This window comes from Castor canadensis, chromosome 7, assembly GCF_047511655.1.
Source record: "Castor canadensis chromosome 7, mCasCan1.hap1v2, whole genome shotgun sequence".
In the NCBI taxonomy this organism is placed as follows: domain Eukaryota; kingdom Metazoa; phylum Chordata; class Mammalia; order Rodentia; family Castoridae; genus Castor; species Castor canadensis.
Window position 1 is genome coordinate 58,229,702 of NC_133392.1, and position 23,976 is coordinate 58,253,677.

At 36.4% G+C, this 23,976-nt stretch overlaps 1 protein-coding gene across 3 annotated transcripts in view; it reads right to left on the reverse strand.

Annotated features, from left to right (window-relative positions):
- The window catches only part of Ctnna3 (catenin alpha 3), a 1,740,232-nt gene that overhangs the window by 1,232,219 nt on the left and 484,037 nt on the right, over positions 1–23,976 (reverse strand). The window lies entirely within an intron of this gene.

A 23,976-nucleotide genomic window follows, 5' to 3' on the forward strand; every position in this document is an offset into this window, starting at 1 on the left:
AGTTCTACAATAGGAAAGGTGAGACAGTTCACAAGTAAAATTCACAAAGGTACAGATGTATAAAATCTGAATAGATCTTAACATTTTCAGTTATATTCTTGTAAGTCACTAAAATACCCTGGCACTCACTTATTAAGTGCACTTTAAGAAGGTTTAAAAATAGTTACTGAGCACTTAGCAAATACAAACCCTTGTGCTAAACTCCCAGAGAACAGATGAAAACAGCCCTACAAGGACCTTGCTCTCCTAAAGCTTATGTTCTTATTTGGGAGAAGAAGACCATTAGATAAGCAATAAAGCAGAAAAACAACTACACAAGACAATTTCTGATAATGACAAATGCTGTGAAGAAAACAAAAGGAAAATGTCATCGAGACAGACTCAAAAGAAGAAAGCTGCTTTAGCTTGAGTCATCGGCAAAGATATTTCTATGGAGATGACAGTTTGCAGTAAATCTAAATGAAAAACATTACAAACAGAGAAGAATATGAAAAGAAAATCTTGGCTAAGTGACGGATGATCAAAACTACCTTCAGGTACCATGAAAAAAATCTGGCAAGCAGTACCTTAACCAAGTGATAAAGGGGAACATATCAGTGATGTCATGTAGAGATCATGTACCCCTATATCAATATTATGGCAAAGAAAAGCATAGTGCTTTGTGGTATTATTTCAAGAAATCCATAACCCAAGTCCAATCATGAAAGCACAACAAAGCCAGATTGGAGAACATCCTATGTAATACTCAGGCAATATTCCTCAAGACCACCAAAGTTATAAACTAGATTCATGATATATGACCTAGACTAGAGGGGAGTAGGGCACATGACAAATAAATGAGATTTGGTACTATATTGGATCCCAGAACAGAAAGATTCATGAGAATCTGGTAAATCCAAATAAAGCCTGTCAGTAGTTAATAGTAATACATCAATGTTCATTTCTTTGTGTGGGAAATGTTAAGATATAACAATGGAAGAAATAGATGGAAATTCTGTATTATCTTTGTAACTTTTCTGTAAAACTAAACTATAATTATTCCCAACAATTTTCTTTTCTTTTTTTTTTTTTTTTTTTGTGGTATCAGTATCAGGGCTTGAACTCAGGGCCTTCACCTTGAGCAGCTCCACCAGCCCTATTTTTGTGGAGGGTTTTTCGAGATAAGGTCTCACAAACTATTTGATGGAGCTGGCTTGGAACCATGATCATTCTGATCTCTGCCTCCTGAGTAGCTAGGATTACAGGTGTGAGCCACTGGCACCTGGCCCCAAAATTTTCCTTTAAAAAGCTAGTGTGAGCCAAACGTGGTGGTATTTACCTGTAATCCCAGCATTTAGGAGGCTAAGGCAACGAGGATTAAGAGTTCAAGGCCAGCCTAGGCTACATAGCAAGTTCAGGCAAGCCTGGGCTTGCCTAAGTGAAGTCCTGTTTCAAAAACAAAAAAAAAAAGACTAATTCAAGGAACATTTTATACTAGTTTATGCACTTCATACAACATCTTACATAAATTGAATATGAACCATAATCTTCATAAAAGCTCAGAATAAATGTGATTATTATCCCATTTTAAAGATGATAAGACAGGCTTTGAGAAACTAAATTCTTTAGTTGTGTCAGAGCAAGATGGTATCATTTCTTGTATTGCATCTCATCAGTGTGACTCTCAAGCCTGCCCCTAACAACTATGTTATATTCTTCCCTATACAAGAAGGCTTCCCTTTACTTGATATACAAGAATGATGACCTAAATTTATATATCATATAGCTTATAAAGAGCTTCTATATGGTATCTTACTGATCATCCAAATACCGTTTGAAGGAGTTATGGTGGCATTTTAGCTCTATTTTAACTAAATAGTTATTTAGTATAAGAAGGTTAAAAGACTGGTAAAAGAACTGAGATCTAAACCAAAATCTTCTCATTATAAACCCCATGCTTTTTATATATATATATACACACACAAGTATTTCCTACCTCGGGATAATGTCGCCTGAGGTTAATAAAAGGCTTGTGCTGCTGTATTTTTAGTTCCTTCCCTTCTGAAAATAAAGACTGCCTGCTACTTCATGCAGGCATTGGGGAGATTAATGTCTCTACAAGACATAGGGAGGACAGTTAGAAGTAGCTGTCAACCCACTGTTCACACTCACAAATTACTCAAGAAAACACTTTGTAGTTTTCTTGGTTTGTCATGATTTCCCCCTTGTTTCTGATCTGGTATGGTTTCAGTTCCATCATTAGGACTATGAGCTAAGTTAAGTCATCCATTCTTTTAGTGCCTATTTTTCCATTTGCAAAAATGGAGATAATGATACTTGTGCTAACCCTCTCACAAGACGAGTATACAGCACATCAGAAATAGAATACAGTCCATGGCTGAACCCCTGCATGCCTCACATCCCATCGTGGAAACTAAATAGGGTCAGGCCTGACTAGTACTTGGATGGGAAAAATGGAATACATTTGGAAAGTAGTAAATAATTACAAATAAAGTATGGAATTATCTTATTCTTTAAATTTATTAAATTTGGTGTACTGGTTTTGCCTGAGATGGTCTTGGTGATTTTCATATTCAACCAAATTTTATAGCACCACTTATACTCAACACATTGTGACTTAGAGGATAAAGACTTTGTTTAGAAAGGATGCACAATCCATCAAAGGAATACTGATTTAAAAAAAAGTACGAATATTCAGAAAGAGCTGAGATTCTCTGTATATTACAGTATAATCACAACACATTACATAATTTCCACTAAAGTGCTTTATGCATTATGCTTCTTTATTTAAATGGTACTGTCAGGATTTAGGTTGCTTCTAAAAGGTGAAAAACTGTAAACATAAATTATTCCAAAGAAGTTAAGGCTTAAAATTTATTTCTTTTGCTCTGATGGTGACTGTGTACCTTACTATACTTTAATGCTGTAAGGATTTTGGAATTTTAAAAGTATGAAGGTATTTTAACTTTTGAGTCCATGTTTTATCATTTCTGCTCAAGGCAATTACAGAATCCTTAATGAGCACTAGGTACTCCAAATAGCAACTCTGTGAAGGCCACAAGGAAAGACAGGATCAGTGAACATATCAAAAATAACATATTATGACAATGGAGTGAGGAAAGAGGGACAAGATGCCAAGCTTGGGTGAGAGAAGTTGAGAAGGCATTTCTCCCAAAAAGCATTATGCACAAGAAATTAATGTGGTAAATAGACACATAATAAAATGGAAATTAATGACTGTTGGTCTCCTAAGCAATAAGTTGTTGTGGTGGTGTTTGTGGTTGTTTTGTTTTAACTAATGATACCATGGGTTCAAGGCTCATAGGTTGTCTATCCTAAACATTTAAATCAGGTCAAAATAGGAATCAAATGATAAGGTCAATTAAGTATGTCTCTGGATGGTCAAATATAGAGAATTTAGCTCCACAAAGATTGATACTCATTTAGTATATTTTTAATACTCCAAAAGAAAAAAGCTCACAGGAGAGTTCCAAGTTAAGAAGACATTAAATTATTCCAGCTGATGAAGAAACTTGCAGATGGGATTAAATAAGAAGAACTTACAAGTCTATGCAAGTGGGTGGAGAAGTAGCATATGAGTTTTAACCCTGGCAAGAAAATGAAAAATATTTAGGAATTTTAAAGATCACATAACACAAAAATGGAGAGCTCTAACTATCAGTTAATTCAACCATTCCTTCAACAAATATTGTGGAGCCTCTCATATACATCAAGTAGTGTGGTAAGTGCTTAGAATGCAAAGACAAAATACTCAGACCACAGGGAGACAAATAAGCAAATATGTATAAGAACTATTAACAGCATTCAAGACAGTCTTCAGCTTGAGGGGATCAAGGAAAATGTATCAAAAGAAGGAATTTTTTTCCAATTTTTAGGTGCAATTGATAAATAAAAATGTATATATTCAAGGTGTACAAAATTATATATATATAATACATATATTGCATAATGATTACCACAACCAAACCAATCAATACATCAATCACTCACAAAGTTACTACATATGCATGTGTTGTGAGACACTTACCATTTAGTCTCTTAGCAAATTTCAAGTGAGCAATACTTTATTATTAGCTATCAATACTGTGCTATAATTAGACATTCAGAATTTACACATCACAACACTGTAAGTTTGTACCCTTTGCCAATAGCTTCCCATTACCCCCATGACCTACCCCAGCAACCACCACAAAACTCTCCTTTTATGAGCTAAACTCATAGAAGTGAGATCAAAATGTATTTGTCTTTTTGTGTTTAAATGATTTTATTTAGCATAACGTCCTCCAGCTTCATCTAAGTTGTAAATGTCAGAATTTCAGAGAAAGTGAATCTTAAACAGTGAGTAGAAGTTGTTCCCCATGAACAACACAGAACAGAATAATAAGCAAAGAAAACAGCAGGTAGAAAGGCCTGAAGCATGAAAAGGTAAGGAGCATGCAGGTTGCTGCAGGTGGTACCTCAAATACAGACAACCTGAGCAAGAATGATGACGAACCCAGCTGGAAGCTAGGCAGGAGATATCTCACATGCCATGGGAAAGAATTCTGAAAACAATGATCTCAAATGTCTATTTTCAAAGATTCTCTGACAATAACCTTGTGAATAGATTAAAGAGGAAGGCATTGCAACCAGGGAGACCAGGCAATAATCTATGTCTAAGTACGAAATAGCGAGAACACTGAACACTATTGCTAGGCTACAGTAGGAGGGATCCAGATAATAATAATGAGTTAAAAATGATAAGACTGTGATATTTAGATGGAAGGGAGAGGAGAAGTTATTTAGAGGTGTCTATAAATGTTTTCAGTAGTTGGATACATAGCAATACATTCATCAATATGCAATACAGCAAAAAGAATGTAAGATACTAGCACAAGATTGAAATGAAAATACACTATACACAGATCAAGAATTCAGCAGAGAATCTGGGCCAAAAATAGAGACAAGTGAATCACTAGCTCCTAGTTGGGAGTCAAAGCCATGTGTGTAGAGGGTACAGAGCTTTCACCCAGGATGAATGTTATAGTGAGGAATGAACCCAGGAGTCATTATAAATTGTTTCTTAAAGATATAAACCCAATAACCTTATGTGCCAAAATACTGTGCATGTGTGTGTGGCAGGGGTGTGGATATATTTTTTTTTCCATGGCCCAATCCTTTCTGCTTTTAGTTAAGGTCTGTGCTTTTGCCTAGATGATGATTCTCTAGTCCACATCCTGAATAGCTGAGATGATAGGCATGAACCACTACACCTGGTTTGTTTTTGAGATAGTCTCAGTAACTTTTGCCTAGGCTGGCCTCAGATAGTGATCCTCCTACATTCCCCTCCTAAGTATCTGGAATTATAGACTTGAACCATCACACCCAGCATAAATGCTATATATATATTTAATTACCAAAAACAATATCAGAAAATACTGAACTTTATTTATTTGGAAGCACAAAAGACTGTGAATAGCCAAGGCAATGCTGAACAAAAAGAGCAATGTTGGAGGTATCACAATACCCAACTTCAAACTACACTACAGAGCCATACAATAAAAATAACATGGTACTGGCACAAAAACAGTAGAAGACCAGTAGAACAGAACAGAAGACCCAGCAATGAATCCATACAGCCACACCCACCTAATCTTTGACAAAGGCACCAAAAACATATGATTGAAAAAAGACAGCCTCTTCAACAAATGTTACCAATTACACTGGATATATGCATGCAGAAAACTGAAATTAGGTTCATGTCTTTCACAAGTTGTACAAGTATCAACTCCAAGCAGATTAAGGACCTTAATATAAGACCTGAAAATTTGAAGCTAGTGCAGGGAATACACTGGAACTAAAAGACATGTGTAATGACAACCTAAACAGAACTCAAATGGCTCAGCAGCTAAGAGAAAGGATTGACAAATGGAGCTACATGAAATTAAAAAGCTTCTGCACAACAAAAGAAATGATCTCTAAGCTGCATAGGCTGCCCATGGAATGAGAGAAAATCTTTGCCATCTGTACATCTGACAAGGGACTGATAACCAGAATATACAGGCAGTTCAAAAACTGAACTCCCAAAAAATCAATAACCCAGTGAAAAAATGGGCAAATGAACTGAACAGAGCCTTTTCAAAGGAAGAAGTTCAAATGGCTACAGAGCACATGAAGAAATACTCAATATCCTTGGCCATAAAGGAAATGCAGATCAAAAGCACATTAAGACTCCACCCCACTCCCGTTGGAACAGCTGCCATCAAGAACATGAACAATAACAAATGTTGGCAAGGATATGGGGAAAAGGAACCCTTATACAATGCAGGTGAGAATGTAAGCTAGTGCAACAACTTGGAAAATAATATGGAGGCCCCTCAAAAAACTAAAACTAGAACTGCCATATGATCCAGCAATATCGCTCCTGGGAATGTAAGTCAGGTTACAACAAAGGCACCTGCACACTCATGTTTATTGATGCACTATGCACAATAGCTAAGCCATGGAAGCAGTCAAGATTCTCCACTATTGATGAATGGATTCAGAAAATATGGTATTTATTCTAGGAGTAAACTTAACAAAGGATGTGAATGACCTCTACAAGGAGAACTACAAACCCCTGAAGAAAGAGATCCAGGAAGACTACAGAATACAGAAAGATCTCCTATGCTCACGGATTGGTAGAATCAACATAGTAAAAATGGCTATACTCCCAAAAGCAATCTACATGTTTAATGCAATTCCCATCAAAATCCCAATGACTTTCATCACAGAGATTGAAAAATCTACCCTAAAGTTCATTTGGAAACACAAGAGTCTACGAATAGACAAGGCAATACTCAGCAAAAAGAGCAATGCTGGAGGTATCACAATACCTGGTTTCAAGCTATATTACAAAGCAATAGCAATAAAAGCAGCATGGTACTGGCACAAAAACAGACATGAAGACCAGTGGAACAGAATAGAGGACTTGATATGAATCCACAAAAGTATACCCACCTCGTTTTTGACAAAGGTACAAAAAACATAGGATGGAGAAAAGACAGCCTCTGCAACAAATGCTGCTGGAAAAGTGGTTAACCATCTGCAAGAAACTGAAACTAGATCTGTGTCTATTACCCTATACTAGTATCAACTGAAAATGGATCAAGGACCTAAATATCAGACCTGAAACTCTGAAGTTACTATAGGAAGGAGCAGGAAACACTCTGGAACGAATAGGTATAGGCAAGGACCTCCTCAATAGAACCCCAGAAGCTCAGCAACTAAGAGAAAGAATGGATAAATGGGACTTCATAAAGTTAAAAAGCTTCTGCACAACAAAAGAAATGGTCTCTAAAGTGAAGAAACCACCCACAAAGTAGGAGAAAATATTTGCCAGCTATACATCAGACAAAGGACTGATAACCAGAATATACAGGGAACTTAAGAAACTAAACTCTCCCAATGGGGAACTGAACTAACAGAACTTTCTCAAAAGAAGAAATTCAAGTGGCCAAAAAACACATGAAAAAATGCTCACCATCTCTAGCCATAAAGGAAATATAAATCAAAACCACACTAAGATTTCCACCTCACCCCTGTTAGAATAGCCATCATGAAAAACACCACCAAAAACAGGTGTTGGCGAGCATGTGGGGAAAAAGAAACCCTAATCCACTGCTGGTGGGAATGCAAGCTGGTGCAACCCCTCTGGTAAAAAATTTGGAGACTTCTTAAATATCTAAGCATCGATTTGCCATATGATCCAGCAATCCCACTTCCGGGGATATAACCAAAGGAATGTGACACAGGTTACTCCAAAGGCATCTGCACACCCATGTTTATTGCAGCACTACTCACAATAGCCAAATTATGGAAACAACAAAGATGCCCCACTACTAATGAATGGATTAAGAAAATGTGGTATTTATAGACAATGGAATTTTACTCAGCCATGATGAAGAATGAAATTTTATCATTTGCAAGTAAATGGATAGAACTGGAGAACATCATTCTGAGCAAGGTCAGCCAGGTTCAGAAGACCAAAAATCATATGTTCTCCCTCATACGCAGACTTTAGATCTAGGGCAAATACAGCAATGTTGTTGGACTTGGGTCACATGACAAGGGGAGAGAATATACGGGAGTTATGGGGATAGGTAGAAAATCCAAAACATGAAAGTGTTTGATGTCCTCACTCCAGAGGAACTAATACAGAAACCTTAAAGTGGCAGAGGTCAACACAAGAAGGGGATCGGGAACCAGTGTAAAGGTCAGTTAGAGATGAATCAACTTGGGTCGTAACACATTTGTACATGGAAGCAATGTTAGGAATCTCTCTGTATAGCTATCCTTAACTCAACTAGCAAAAATGCTTTGTCTTCTTATTATGCTTATGTCTTCTCTTCAACAACAAAGAGATAAGGGCAGAACAGGTTCTGCCTGGAAGCAAGGGGTGGGAGGCAGTGGGGAGAAATGACCCAAACTACGTATGCACATGTGAATAAATGAATTTTTTAAAAAGTAAAGAAAATATGGTATTTATATACCATGGAATTTCATTCAGCCACAAAGAAGAATGAAATTTTGTCATTTGCAAGTAAATGGATGCAACTGAAGAACATCATCTTCAGCAAAGTTAAGCCAGGTTTAGAAGGCCAAAAGTCACACGTTTTCTCTCACATGTGAAATATAGACCTAATACAAATACAGCAATATGAAAAACAATTCACACTAAGGGGAGGTCACCTATGGGGAGGAGGATAAAAGAAGGAAATTAAGATGGTGAATATGGTTGATGTACTCTCCATACAAGAATGAATACAGAATTTTTAAACAGATTGAAACCACCTTAAGAAGGAGACTAAGGTATAAAGAAGAAAAATAGAGGAGATGAACCAATTTAGTCTGTAATACATATATACATGGAAGTGTCACAAGGAAACTCCCTGTGTAGCTATCTTAAATAAGCAAAAACGTCTTTTTTTTTCTTTTACGAAAGCAGTGAACAGGAGAGTGGAACAAGTCCTACAAGGGGTGGGGGCTGACACCAGTGGGAGGGGAGGAGGAGGTGGGGAAAGGTTATAGGAGGGTGAATATGGTGAAATACTGTGTACACATGTATGTAAATGTACCAATGATACCTGCTGAAACTATTCCAAGAATGAGAGGTGGAGGGAGAATAAGGGAGTATGGTGGAGGAGGTAAATTCAAGTATGATACATTTGATATATTGTAAGAACTTTTGTAAATGTCACAGTGTACCCCCCACTGTACCCTCACTCAGCACAATAAAAAAAGAAAATACTGAACTTTAACAAGTGTTTTAAAGAGTAAAAAAAAAAAGATATGCAAACCATGTATGTCAGAACCTGACTATGGATACTCATGATCATTATAAGATAGCATTTGGAAAGACAGGATGATTCTGTATTATGGAAACTTAAAAATGTAGATATACCTTGAAAAAAGGAAGTTTACACTGGAGAACACATAATAAAAACATCTAAAAATCATTAGTAAACTTGGTGACTTGTTAATGAACTTCTTTGTTAAATCTAGAAACAGTACATTAAGGAAGTAGGATTTTAGATTTCAGTGAAACAATTCAAAATAAATCTGTTAATATCATTATCTATCTCACTTCATTATAATTCCCTTGAATGCAAGCATTATAACTTAATTGCACCCCATTACCTTGCAGTATATGGCACATATTAGGAGTTTAATACATTTTTGTTGGAGAAACAAAAAAAATATAAATTAATAGAACATAAGTCAGAGGAAAGTAAGCTCAAAAGGGAACAGAAACTTTAGATATGATTACTCCAAGAAATCAAACTTGTAAAAAAAAAAAAAAAGTATGCTTCAATCCAGAGAGTTTAGACAAATTTACATCTGACAATGCCACAGAAAGCTAAAATTAAACTAGACCCATTTTCACATTAAATGTTTGTGAAACCATGGGTACAAACACTTCTTTGGAAAAGTGTTTGTTAGTACCTACCGAAGCTGAATACACACATGTCACATTCTCAGCTATTCCACTCCTAGGAGATGATAATCATGCATGGAAATATGTACATAACCTCATCAAAAGACAGACAAAAAACATTCATGGCACCCCTGTTCATAACTGTAAACAACCCAAAGTAATGAGAATGAACAAAATACAGTTACATACAACAGTATAATTCTGTCTATATACAGTTCAGAGTCGGCCATACTAATCTATGGTAGAAATCAGAATACTGGTTATTCTTGAGCAGTGATTACAGACTGGAAAAGGGTGCGGAATCCTTTGGATTCTGGTAATTTTCTGTTTCTTGCTCTAGGTGCTCATTACACAGGTGAACCTAGGGTGGAAAAATTCATTAAACTGTACATTTTTGAGCTGTGCATTTTTCTGAATGTATGTTATAATTCAATCATAAGGAGTTGACATGAAATCAAAGAAAACAAAAATGTTAGTAAAGCCAAGCAAATATCCATAGCATGTGCCTTTTCTTGGTAAACAACTCTGGCATAAATTAGTCATGGATCTGCCTTGCTGTCACATTTCCTATGTTAAGGGAATTAGGAGAAAACTGGATATGTAGTCCTTCTTCTGCCCACTTTGAGGGCTTATATTTAAAATGAAAAAGAAAAAAATCTAAGTGTTTGAAAACACAAATCAGAAGAAATGTGCCTGTAGGCTAGCCATCAGAAAGGGCAAAGCTGAAGTATTTTCACAGCAATTGATTCCATGTGCCCTTGGAAAAACCTGCACTTCAGAGAATCAAAGAAAACTTCCTTACTAAGCTACATCCCTGCCCACATAGAATAGCTCAGCAGATACTCTGCTCAACAAAGCAGAACTACATGCAAATTTTCCAAGATTCTCTTCCAAGCCTTTAATGAGGTTTCTAAAGCCTTACTCTGGTAAGGGAGGGAAAGGGTGCTGCTAAAGAGCAATTTTGTTTTCTTGAGGGTTAAGGAAGATGTGCAGTAGGAAAGCCCATGTACACTTTGCTATTTGGATTCTGCTTTCAGTTGGCTTCTATCCTTGGTCTTCTCTCTCCCAAGATGCAGCATGCTAACTGTTTCACTGGTCACCCGGCAGCTTCATGTCCTATCAGAAAACAAAACAGTGCAAACACCTGCTAACTTAAATGTTTTTCTCCAGAATAAATTAGGAAATGGAATACTTGGCTATAACTAACCTGAGGCAGATAAGATGGTGAAACAAGAGCAGAGTACAGATAAATAAAAGTTTTGAGGAAAACAAAGATTGAAAAAAATGCAAGATTTTATAATTAAGACATCATAAGCAGCAGAGAGAAGCTTTTACTGCTTTTTTGTCCTTAGTTCCCATTTCATATTAATAGGATAAATTCAATAAAAGGGAAAATAAAAGAATACTTCAAATTCAAACTGGAAAAACCATGTAATATTTCTATTATATCCTCCCAGGCATGTATTCTGGGTCATTAATGCATACCACAGGTAGCTAAAGTATACCAAGATGAACATTAGCAACTTCAAAGAAATCACCTAAGAAAATATTATTACCTAATTTTTTTTTGGAGGGGAGGTTTTCTGATACAGGATCTTGCTATATTGCCCAGGCTAGCCTCAAACTCTGGAAGCTCTTACCTCAACCACCAAGTTCTGGGATTCTCTACAGGCATATGCGACCATGCCCAGTTTTAGTACCTAATTCCAATGCAGACTACTATGCTACTTGTTAGTCAAGATATATAGATAGATAGATAGATAGATAGATAGATAGATAGATAGATATCTTCTACCCATCTAAAGCAAATACAATATATGTTACATCTAGGGTAGTGTTTGCTTAGAAGTTATATGCAAGAATAAAATTCTATCTGAAGCCATATGCCATGAAGATGGTAGTGATGATCATGATGATAACGGGACTTGAAGGTAAAAGGGGGATTGTCTGGGGGAATCAGCAGGAGGAAAGAGTGGAAAAAGAGAGGGTACTGGGGAATGAAGAGGCTCAAAGTACATGATAGAAGACAGACAGATAGATAGATAGATAGATAGATAGATGTTAGATAGCATAACAAAGCCTACCAAACATTATTTGAAAAAGCAGGGGAAGAGAGAGGAGGTTAAGGGAATATAATAAAGGGGTGAACTTGTTCAAAGTACAATATACATGCATCTATGGAATTATCACAAGGAGATTCCCTTGTACTATTAATGTAGGCTAATTTTAAAAAGAGAGAAAAAAGCAAAAAGAATAGAGAGAAAAATGATGACTATTTCAGCAAGATCCAGTTGTTGTACTTCACGCTTTCCTCTTCCATTTGTGTTTACATTTTATCATTTAATCCAACAAGAATATTCAAATGTCCTTAGGTCAGAAAACCTTTCCTCTAAAGTATAGATTAATTAACAACTATGAGAGTCAAGTTGAATTTTAGCACCTTGTCAAAGCTCAATAAATAATGTTATTCTTACAATTACCTCCTATTTAAGTTTCTGTGACTCCATGTGAGAAACAGCCCACATGTTTCTAGTGCATGTCCGCGAGCGAATAGCATAACTCAGTATAGGGAGAATCCAAGTCCAGGCACGTTGACACAACTTCCTAGTTAGTAACCTCTCACATTTATGTAGTGCTTTGTTCAACATATTTCCAGAAATTCTTTCTGAAAGAATCCTATAAGAAGATATAAGAAGTGTTGTCCACAGGCACACAGACCAATAAAAAGTGGAGGTGATGATTGTTTTTAAGAAAGCCAGTGTTTACTGAGCAGGCATGATGCTTCCTTCACCCAAACACTGATTCCTTTTTCGTTAAATGGTCCAGCTGTGGGTGGGATCCAAGACTGGCTCCTGTCTCAACACTCTTTCTTGCCAACATCATTTCTGTTTGTTGTCTGTCAGTAGGTTCATGATGTGCTCCCAATGCTTGCCAAAAGAATTCTCCTTTCATTCCACTCTTCTGTGGTAATTCAGCAGAGAGTACCTAATATCAAGCATATCTTCCTGATGAATAGTGTCATACCCTATGCAACTCAGATTAAAAATATCCCTAAATTCAGTTTCAGGATAAGACTGATAAAAAAATCTGATGCCAAAACTACAAGTCTAGAAATTAAAATATGATCCATAAGACATTGAGAGTGCTCAAAAAAATAGTCAGAGATACATGGAGAAAGATGAAATTGAGAAATTTGATCTTGAATATTTCAATCTACTTTTAATAAAAGAAACATTCTAAATATAGCATCTTAGTAGTGATAGCTTAACGGATGCTTTTCCCAGAGAAAGCTGTTTGGCTTTTTAGTTTAATTCAACAAGCCTGGAACACCTGCTATAAGGTGTGATGCTAAAGCTAAGACTACAAAATCAAATGCTTATTCTAAGCAGGAGGCATGAATAGAACAGATGTCAGTCAACGGGGAATGATAAGGCTTTGGCACTGGATACAGTATCTGCTCTCACTTAAAAACATTCAAATCCAAATTGGCCAAAGGAAAAGAATCCTGATCTGCTCCAAGATATGAACACAGATATTTGTGTGAGCCATACTCATGAAGTCTCCATGCTTTATATTCATACAGTATATGTGCCTAACCTTGGAAGAGGTTGGAAAGACAGACAATGTATGTCCCAGGACCCAAGGAGCCCACAAGGAGCCAACAGGAGTGAATGTGGAGCAACCCAAGGCAGGAAATCAGTCTCATAATAATGGGAACAGCATCAGCTTTGAGGTTAGAAGGGATTTCAAGTAGAATAATTAACCCTACTTCAGCTAAAAAATGAGGATAGTAATTCCTACCTCTCTGAGTATAAATGAGATTAAATGATTCAATGCAAACCACTTTGCAGCATTTTCTTACTGGACCTTTCTCCGTGCAGTAAACTGTAGGCCATATTCCCTCCTTAAAATGTTTCTACCCTTAGATGGAAACATTCTCAGGTAACAGTGAACACCAAATTTAAATTGGCAGGTATTTACCTCTCTTCTGAGCTTCAGATATATAAGTGAATTTGGATCTAAAATATACATGTCCGAACTTGAACTCATTGTCTTTTTTACACTCCCACTTCCATGCTTCCCTTGGAACTTTCTCAGTCTGAATGGCCAAGATTCCCAACTGATCAACAAGAAACTCTGAGGAACACCCTTGACATTCCATCCTTTTATCACCATTAGGTAAGGTCTATTATTTTACTTGTTAAATTTTTCTTTAATGTACTGTTCTCATCCTTGAGAGAAATATTCATTTCTCTTAAGTCTAGAAAGGAATGAATAAGGATAAAAACAAGTGCTTATAAACACAGGAGTAAAGAACAGATCAGAGAAATACTTAATAAAAAAAAAGTTTTGACTAATACAATGTTTTTTTCTGCAATATCACCAGAGAAGACTCTTCAAAAATCAAGTCTGATTTTTACTCCCCAATTTAAAATTTTCCAATGACTATGAATTCACACATAATAAAGCTCATACTGTTTATTGTAAATAACAATCTCCCTAGCCTCACTTCCTACTACTGTCCTCACAGTTAGGCCCCCATTTCTTCAGCCACAGAGGTCCCACAGGTGCCTTCGCCTGAGCAGTGTTCCAGTCCCCCCTTGTACCTTCTGGTAAACACCTACTCACCCTTCATGATAGCTTGTGTTCTCACATTCTATCACACACAAATTCCATTCATACACTCCTTTTTCGCAGTACTACCGTAGAAACCTTTACCCTTTGCTGTACTTATCTGTTACTACATCTGTCTCTCACCAAATGATGGTTTCTGTTGGAGCCAAAACAATGCCTTAATTCTTCCATCCTTTTGGCTTCACATGGGATCTAGCATCAAGTCAGCAATGAATTAATAAGACCTCTCACCACCTTTAAGGTAATCAGAGAACTTTGAGGGCCGTTTCCATAAGATAATTTACTTTTCCGTGAAATAAAAATTCTAATTTTGGAAAAGGCAGTCACAACTATAAAAAGGCAGGATCTGCTCGGTCCAGAATGGAAGCATTCTTAATTGTGTTTCAAATTAAGCTAACTAAATTTACAAATTATTCTTCAAAGTTTTCTGTCTGAGCCCTCTTTTAAAACAACAGGGATGACAGCTTTTAGCACTTTTATGCAAGTATATCGTTCAGAGTTTATTGCTATGCTGTTCTAGAAAATACCTAATATCTAGCACATGCCACAGCAGGAAGCAAGACCTCAAACAGAATTGCCAGTAAAGATGTCCCAATTTGACATACGTTTCAAAAGCTAAACTGGTGTCCCCATGTTAATAACTTTGTTAATAATCCTGCTATGTTTTGGGTATTCTGAAAAGTTGATCTCAGCCAGTATGTATACAGTCAGAATTCCGCTGTGAGGAAATATAAAATAAAAATAAGTACCTAGCTCTGAAGTTCCATGTTCCCTGGAAACTACTAGACAGTAATCTGCTAAAATAAATGAAATGGGATAAAATTGGTGAAACCAATAAGAATTGCTATAAAAATTATAAGGAAAATATAGGAAGATTAAGAAATGCCTCATTTAGAGACAGAGGGACGTTACTAAATGCACCAGGTAAAAAATAGCCAAGAGAAATGAAGTAAGAGCCAGCTGGCTCACTAAGAGGCCTCCCAAGCATAAAATTTCAATATCTGGTCTCCCTCAGCCCACTATTCCCACAATCTTCCCCACTTCAGTAATGGAAATTCTTCCATTTGTCTAAGCCACAAACTTTGTTGTCATCTTTTAAGTTCTCCCTTTCTCCTCTATGTCACATTCATTCAGTGTGTCAGAAAATTCCTATCAGTCTTACCTTCATTTCTCCAGAATCTGAATTCTTAACACCTTTACAGTTCATCAGGTCACTGTCTGCTCATACCATCCTGTGTTTGTCCCTGATCCCTTTCCCTATTCTCCCCTTGCTCACTACTATGCTCCAACCACATGGACATCCTTGCTATTTTTCCAAGAGGTCAGTTACGTCCCTACATTGGGCCTTCCCATTGCTGGCATGCTTCTCTAGAGTCATGACTGGTTACTCCCTCATTTCTTTCAAGTCTTTCCTCAAAAATCAACTTCTTCTCTGGTGGAATGGCTCAAGTGGTAGAGTTCCTGCCTAGCAAGCAGGAACCACAAAAAAAAAAAAAGGAAAGAAAGAAAAAAATGTAACTCAAAAATCAGCTTTCCAGGGAGACTGCCTCTCTACCCTCAATGTGCCATATCCTCTTTCCTTGCTTTATTTTTATCTATTCATTATCCATATACTATATATTATAGGTATTTATCATGATAAATATTTGCTTATTTAATAAATGAATGAACAGCAATCCAAATTAAGAATGTGCAATTTAGCAATTTGAAAGATCTTGCTGATCACACACAGAAAAAATTTCTTGTCGTATGGGGATAAAATGTCAGAGAATTGTTTAGAGATCAAAGGTAAATGGCACAGAAATAGATAGTATAAATTTCCTGCTATAAATTTCATTCTATGGACAAATTTTAGAACAAGTACACCTGCATATCCTAAGATTTAGTTGGGATTTAATTTAGGTCATATTTCATGCTTACCAGAATTCATAAGGAAAGCTTCAAACTCAAAATAATGTAGCTCAATGGCTGCAGTCAAAAGGTCAACTGTGTATGCTTACCTATTAGGAGGCAAGTTGTATTCAAAATCTAGACCTCTAATTGATACTTTGCCTGACTCAAGCACTGTCTGTATACATCTCTGGGCATAGTAGTAGATGCCTATAATCCCAGCTAATTAGAAAGCTGAAGTGGGAGGATTATGAATTAATTCAAGGCCAACCTAGGCAAGTTAAGGAGACCTGCCTAAGGATAGAAAGAAAAAGGGAAAAAGACTGTATACAGATCATGGATCATCTATATGCAGAGTATTCACTATTTAGTATTACCAATTTGAATACTCATGTCTCTAGGAATGGCTTCAATCCACCCTGGTACATAAAATAAATTAGCATCCTTGCACTCTAGAGAAAAGCATGTGTTTAGCACCAAATGGAATTACAGATGACTAAATATTCTTGTTTTTTCCCCCTCTCTTGTTTCTATCATAAATACAACAGATGCAAGATGCTGGAATATGGACAACCCCAGAAGGTTGATGTTTGCTTCTAATACAGAAATAAATGATTCCAAAATTCATTCCATACAGTACACTAGAGTTAGCAAGAACCCCTTGGTTCCTTGATTACCATCAAGAGGACTTTCTGAGTAAACATATCACAGAAGTCTCCATAGTTCAAAGGAAGCATATGGCTGCCTTTAATGTTAAAGATCATTAAATAGCTCATAAATTCATAGCACTGGTCATCAAAGCCCAGTATAAATGGTTGCCACATAAATGATTTAGAGTTACTTCCATTCACATTAATTCCTGAGCATTAGTCAAATGTATGGGACATGGAGGTACGAAACATAACTTATCTTTATAAAAGATAAGCTAATAGAAGACAACTGTTTATGTTTTTAAGTAGGAGAAATGTCCTCACTAGGAAAGACCTAACATTCTTTAATGTCATATTTTTTAAAAAAGCACAAAGCATAAGGAAAAAGACAGTATCTCACCAGCTGTCCGATTGTACTGCTATGTTCCCCAGAGGTCTAGAGCTTCTGCTACTGAATGTGACTTACACTTTCGTTTTCATTTTATTCACTATCGGAATGGCCAACTTCAGTTGAAAAAAATTCTTCAAGCCAGGCACAGGTGGCTCACACCTGTAATCCTAGCTAGCTATTTAAGAGACTGAAATTGGAAGGAATGCAGTTTGAGGCTAGGCCTAGCCAGTAGTTAGCAAGACTCCATTTCCAAAATAACCAGAGCAAAATGGGCTGGAGGTGTGGCTCAAGCACTAGAGTGCTTGCTTTGCAATAGGAAGCCCTGAGTTCAAACTCCAGTCCTACCAAAGGGAAAAAAAAAATTCTTCAACCTGCTGAAGAGAATCTGAAAAACCAAGGGCTAAAGTAAGACCTAATGGTAAAAGACTGAATGTTTTGCCCTTAAGATCATACAAAAGACAAAGATGTCCCTTTTCACTATGTCTATTTGACACTGTACTAGAAGTACTACTGCTCAAATAATTTAAGAAAGACAAAGAAAAGGATTCAAACTGAAAGAGTAAAATATTCTCTATTTGCAGATGTCATAATCTTGTACATGTAAAGATCCAGGAAATCCACAAGAAAACCCAAAATAGAAGTAATAAAACAAGATTACTAAAGTTCTGGGATGCAAAATCATTATGCACAATTTGATAATGTATCTGGACATTCGCAACGAAAAATTCCAAACTGAAATCAATAAAACAATTTCACTTAATAGCAGCAAAAAATAAATACTTGGTATTAAATTTAACAAAAGAAGTGCAAAATGTGTACACTGAAAACTGCAAAACATCATTGAAAGAAATAGGCAAAACTTAAATAAATGGAAGAACAGTCCATGTCATGGATTGGAAGACAATATTTTTATAATGACCACCTATCCCAAATTGAACTATAAATTCAATGCAATCCATATCAAAATCCCAGCCATGTTTTTACAGAAGTAGAAAAAGTGACTCTAAATTAATATAAAAATACAAGTAACCAACAATAGCTAAAAATTAATTATATGTATGGACACTCATAATGAAAATCCCAAAGTGAAATTAGGGAAACGATTTTATTTAATAGCCACCATTTCTCTTATTTATAAGAACTACACATAGAAAAATGTTAGAAAGTACTTCATTCACATGTATGAGAATAGAATAATGAAATCTATTAAAATTTAAATGGGGGAGGGGTGATAAATGGTAATATGGGGATGAATTTGATCAAAGGACATTATATGTATGAGTGGAAATAGGAAACTCATTTTGACAATTAATGAGAAAGAGAGAAAGAGAAGAAAATTTTGGAAGAAGCCTCAATTTAAAAACTTACTACAAAACATAGAATTCCTTGAATAATTAAACCCTTTAATTTATGGTTAATTGATTTTCCACAAGGTTGCCAAGACAACTCAATGAAGAAAGAACAGTCTTTTCAACAAATGGTGCTGAATATCTGTATGCAAAAGAAACAAGTTGGGCCCTTGTTTTACAACATACACAAAAATTAAGAGAAATGCATCATAGTCCTTAATTTAAGACCTAAAACTATAAAACTCTTAGAATAAAACAAAGAAATAAATCTTTGTGACCTTAAATTAAACAATGGTTTCTCAGATGACAAATAAAAGTGTAAACAACAATAACAATAAAATAGAAAAACTGGACTTCATCAAAAACTAAAAATTGTTGTACATTAAAGTATACTGTAGAAAGAGTAAAAGAAATACAGAGAATTATAGAAATATTTTGCATATGTAATAAGGATCATATCTAGAAATAAAAGACAATATAAATAAAATCAGTGTTTTAAAAAAATTTTTAAACAACTAAAAACGAAAGCACAGCATAGCAAAACCTACAAGATACACCAAAAAGAGTCAGTGTAAAGAGGAAACTTTACAGCAATTAATGTCTACACCAAAATAACAGTAAGAGACTTTCAGGGTAAAATGGCAGAATAGAAGCTTCTTCCTTGTGACTCCATGAATGAGAAGAGTCAAGGTAACAAAGGTCAAGGTAACAAAGGAGAGACTATATTACAGGGAGAGAAGCAGAGGAATAGTATCAGAAATCAAGAAAGGTGGCAGGACAGCTAAAAAGCATGAAGAAATGAAATGGCAACACAGAGAAAAATAGAAAACAATCCACAGCTCCCTGGGGCACAGGGTAGCAGTGTCAATCACAGGGTAAACCAGGCAGCCCAGTTGACAACAGACAAGCAGTCTTAGCCGCAGGAGAAACCCAGTTCTCACAATCCTTAAATCCAGGGCAAGGATTTGATGTGAGTGACTCTTCCGCATGAAAGGCCTGAATTAGAGAAGAGATCCACTGAATTGATACACATATCTTGGCGTGCTACAGCCAGGTACTATCTTGATCTGAGGCCTATTATTTGAGCTACTCTGGGGGCCAAAAAATAAGAAAGAATTATAATCGCCCTGCAATTATGTGTGGGTAGACCATGGTCAGAGAGGCAGTCATAGAGAGGGTAAGGTCAGACATGGACCCACTGAGATATTTAAGCAGAAGAGAGCTTGGGATGTGGAGGAGGGTGTGGGGTGAAAGAACCTGCCCTAAGGACTGACCCCATCACTTGTGGATTACTATGGAGACAGAGCTCTGAGCCTATGACTGGTACATTACTCAGTCTCTGAGGTGCTTCCCTGCTGCATGTGGTTTGCTGCCAGGTGGGACTGAGCGCTCTGATCCCAGACCCAACAGATTGCTTGATTTCTGCAGTCTCCTCCTTTCCACAGAGTGATTTAACTGAGATATCAAGCAGAATGAAGAGTTCCCTCAGTTCTCCGTTTGTTTCCCTCACTCTAATACACTCAGGGAACAGCCCTCAAAACAATAGGTTCCACATACTACCCACTACTCCACCATCCCAAAACACAAACACACACATACACACACCAGATGTGGTGAATTCTGATATTAGAGGACCTAGAAAGAAGCTTCTAAATTATTCATTTGTATTGTTTTTTTCTTTAGCATTCTTTTAACTTTATTTTTTAAATCTTTTATATTTTTATTTTTAGTTTCTCTTCTTGGCCTTATCTAATTGTATTTATGTATTTTTGTTTATTTTTTAATCAGATATTTTTATGTCTGGTTCTTTTATATTCCTCTTCCTTACATTCTCTTCCATTTTTTCTCCTTTTTCTTTTCTTCTTTAGTCTTGTTTCTTCTTTCTTTTTCCCTTTTCCCATACCTGCCTTTATTTCTTTCTTTTATTTTCATTGCTTTTGCATTATTAATTTTTAACCTCATAGTTTAATCTGCATTATTTGAATCCCTTTTTTTTTCCTATGGTTATCAGTGGTGCAATACTTGTTTTTAATTGATTTTTATTATATTTTTATATTTTATTTCTTTTGATGTTTTTGCTGTTACACCAGGTTGATTTCTCCTCTCACAGTGGTTCTGGGGATTAAGCCCTCAAGAAAAGGTTAATCACTAAGACCTTTATATAAAACTAGAAGAGATATCCATCCCAACAGATGCACAAGTCACACATTGAAACACAAGAAATATGAACATGTAAGGCAACATGACTCCTGCAAAATTTCATACCTCTTCAACAGCTAAATGCAAAAGTATTAAAACAGTTCTAATACCAAAGAATTCAGGAGTTTAATTTTTAAAATAATAACATCAAAGGTGATCCAAATAAATAGATAAAGCAAAGAAGTCAATTAAATAGTTGGATGAGAAATTCAGAAAAGACTTGGAGATTCTCAAATAAAAGACAAGTGGAAATGAAAATCTCAATAAATCAAATAAAAACTCAATGGAAAGCATAACCAATAGACTAGACCAGGTAGAGGAAAGAATATCAGGGACTGAAGAAAAGGTTGAAGAATTATTACATTTCGATAGTATGAAAAAAAAGAAAAGGTAATCAAGACCGTAGGCCCCAAAAGTGACCATGCGGAGAGGAGTGATCTGGCCAAGAGATTCTTTATTGCAGGGTGGGAGAGGGAGAGAGCCAAGAGAGAGAGAGAGAGAGAGAGAGAGAGAGAGGGGCAGGGGCTTAAATACCCCTCAGTGAGACTCGGCATGATCTGATTGGTTAGGATCTTATGGTTCATGCTGATTGGAGGTTGGGGCAGAAGGAGAATTCAAGCTAGACTTGAGGCAGGACCGTGACCCTGGGAAACAGAAGCTTAAAGGTGCAGAGAACCGAAACCTATCCGTGCCATTATTGCCAACAAAGACTACAACTCCAAAACCACAAGACATAATTAAGAGAGTAAATCTACCAATAGTAGATGAGAGAACTGAGATACAAGGCATAGAAAACTTTTTTTTTTCATAGAAAACTTTCTGATGAAATTATAGCAAAAAACTCCCCAAATCTAGAGAAGGAAATGGACATCCAAGTACAGGAGGCATTTAGAGCCCCCCAAATAGACATGACCAGAAAAGAACTTCTCTGCATAATATTATAGTTAAACTGCTAAGAGTAAAGAACAAAAAGAAACAAAACAAAGAGAGACAGAGAGAGAAAGAAAGAATGAAAAATGAGAGAAAGAAAACCACAAGTTGACTTTGTTGAAGTTTTGAGTTTTGGTCCAACAACTCAGTGGAGTGAAAATTGAGTGTGTGTGTGTTGGGGGAGGGAGGTTTCTGAAACACAGCATCCACCCACTGAAGCCTGTGCTGCTATGGTTTCCTAACATATGCTTCCCCTGCTTTGTTCACATTATTATTGTTTTCAAGCTTGGAATTCATAGAACACTTATGGATCTAGGTTCCTTAAGGGGGAAAACAAAGGATGGCTTTATTACACATTCAGAAAAGCTGGTTCACTTTCAAAGCCATGGTCGTTCAGCTGCCTCTAGGAATATTGAGATAACTTGTTAAATATTGACATTGTCCCAGTCTTCTGGATCTGGCTTTCAGATGGTCAGTGATGACATTTGTGACTGACTCATCATAGATGGCAAGTGTGTCACTCAGGGCTCAGTTATTTCGACCTGGCTTACTTAGACTGTGCATAGCAACTTAGTGAAGCCTCACTTCTGCTCTACCAAGTACCTGTATGTTGCCTCACAGTGTTTTTTGACCCTTTTCAATTGCAGACCAAGCCAGAGGGTCTGTTGGAATTGGCCTTTAACACCGATGGATATTAGAATGTATATGCTGTCATGTTCTGTGAGTGGGAAATGCAGACTTTCAGAATGTCAGCTTTCCTCTAAATGAGGTGGACCTAAGACAAGATGGGAGGGGCTCAACACTGTCATACAGCCATGCTTTCCACTCGGGCTACCAACATCTGGCTAGACATCTTCCAAGCACATGAGACATGTGGTTCACCATTTCCCCTCCCCACTTTGGTGGCTTCTAAGATGGTATGAAGCATCGTCAAGGCTGTCTTCAGTACATCAGGAAGCCTTGGAGTACTGATTCCTGTGAAGGCTTTGAGCAAATGGCTTTCTTTTGTTGTTGAAAGGGGGCTCTGTACTCTAAACTTTTGACCTCATGCCTTGCATAGTAAAAAGGTTTTTTGTCTTTGAGAAGGTTATGTTTTGTTTTCTTTTGCTTTTATTTTGGATTTTCCTCTCTGTCTTTTCATGTAGACAAGATATTTGAAAGGTTAAATGATGGATAAACGTGTACTGTGCAGTTTGTTTATATAAGATTTGGGGAAACTTTTACCTCATATGGGAAATGGAATCCTGATTTCACCTAGGCATATTGAATGATCCCCCTTCCCTCCAGTTCAGTACCTGTGTTTCTCCTTTCAAATATGTGATTGTACTAGCTCTTTCCATATGAAAGAACTCTCCTTATTTAAATAAAAAAGTAAAAAAAAAAAAAAAAGCCAAAAAAAGAAAATCATAAAAAAGAAGTGTCAAGTTATTTACAAAGGCAAGCCTGTCAGAATAATAGCAGACATCTTGGAAGAAACCCTGTAGTCCAACAGCACATGGACAGAAACAAAATAACTGCCAACCAAGATTACTATATTCAGCAAAGTTACTCTTTAAAACCAAAGGAGAAAATGATAAGCTAAAGGAATTCTTGATCACTAAGCCAGTATTGCAGAAGCTACTTAAAGGAATACCACATACAAAAGATATACACAAAAATGAGAACTTCAGAAAAGAGTAAATATTACTAGAAGAATTGATATATGAGAATTAGAAAAGAACCAAACATTCAAAAATTAGTAAATTAGCAAACATCTAAGATGGAGAAGGAGAAATTAATATAAATCTTTCAATAATTATACTAAATGTAAGCAGCATTAGCCTTTCAATTAAAAAACACAGACTAGGGCCAGGCATGGTGGTATTCTTCTATAATCCCAGCTACTTGGGAGGTGGAAACAGAAGGACTGTGGTTTGAGGCCAGTCCTGCAAAAAGTTACTGAGCTCCTATCTCAAA